The following is a 1438-nucleotide window of genomic DNA, read 5'->3' as shown; positions in this document are numbered from 1 at the left end:
TATATATATATATATATATATATATATATATACATACACACACACAATCTATAAAAATATAAATATTCTTTTTATATAAAAAAAAAAATATATATATACACAATCTATAAAAATATAAATATTCTTTTTATATAAAAATATAAGTGTGTAAATAATTATAAATTACACATATAAACATACACATATACAAGCACACATATTTATATGTATCTATATATAAATGCATAAATGTCCTTAATATACACTCATTGACATAAAAATTCACGCACCCAGAAAGAGTTGTCGGAATCGCATGAAACTTGATATGGGTGATTGGTACATGGATGTAAGTAAATGATTACAATATCAGAGCAAACGGATGGCTTATTGTAAAATACTGAACAGTTGAATGTGAGCTCTAGTATCCTATAGAATTGCCTCTGGCGCGGATACACGTTATGATACGGTCGTGCATGGAAGCATACAGGATTTGTATGGTCTCCTGAGGCAGATCAGTCCATATTTGCTGCAACTGGTCCTCCAGATCGCGTACATTCCGAGGCTGCTGCAGGTGGCGTCCCAAGTGGTCCCACAAATGCTCTATTGGCGATAAATCTGGAGACCGGGCAGGCCATGGAAGTGTGGCAATGTTGCGAAGACATTCCTGTGACATCCTTGCTGTGTGCGGTCAAGCATTATCCTGTTGAAAAATGCCTCTTGGAAGTCCTGCCATGAGGGGCAACACATGTGGCCGCAGGATATCCTGCATATATCGCTGCGTTGTCACTGTCCCTCGTATCACTACTAGGGCTGACCGATGATCGTATGCGATGGCCCCCCAGACCAGTACACCAGCAGTGGGGGCGGTGTGTCGCGCCATAGAAAAGACAGGATTGAGGCGCTCACCACGAGGCCTCCAGACACGAACACGGCCATCGTCAGTGTTCAAACACAATCTGGATTCATCACTAAAGATGACACGGTTCCAGTCCATAGCAGTCCAGGTCTCTCGCTCACGACACCACTGCAAACGGAGGCGACGGTGGGTGAATGTCAATGGGAGGACATGTAATGGGCGCCGTGAGACCAAACCTCCTTCAGCCAAACGCCTGGAAATGGTTCGGCCAGACACCGGAGTCTGCAACGATGATGCCAGCTGTGCCTGGATGGCGGACAACGAAACAGTTGGCTCTGCTCGTGCTTGTCGGCGGATCCGACGGTCCTCACGAGTGGTCTGTCGAGGGCGTCCTGAGCCCTGATGCCGTGTGTGTGTGCCCTCACATATCCATTGGTCCCAACACGCCCTCACAGTCTGGTCAGAACGGCCTAAATGGCGGCCGATCCGTCGATGAGATCACCCGGCTTCTCGCAGTCCAATCATGCGCCCCCTCTCAAACTCGGTTAATTGAACGTAATCTCTTCGAGTGCGTCGTAGAGGCATGCCGACTAGTCAACGAGA

The sequence above is a fragment of the Odontomachus brunneus genome, unplaced genomic scaffold, assembly GCF_010583005.1.
Source record: "Odontomachus brunneus isolate Ranch 3 - 2012 unplaced genomic scaffold, Obru_v1 Obru_scaffold_172, whole genome shotgun sequence".
Lineage (NCBI taxonomy): Eukaryota > Metazoa > Arthropoda > Insecta > Hymenoptera > Formicidae > Odontomachus > Odontomachus brunneus.
Note: the sequence above shows the minus strand (reverse complement) of the source record.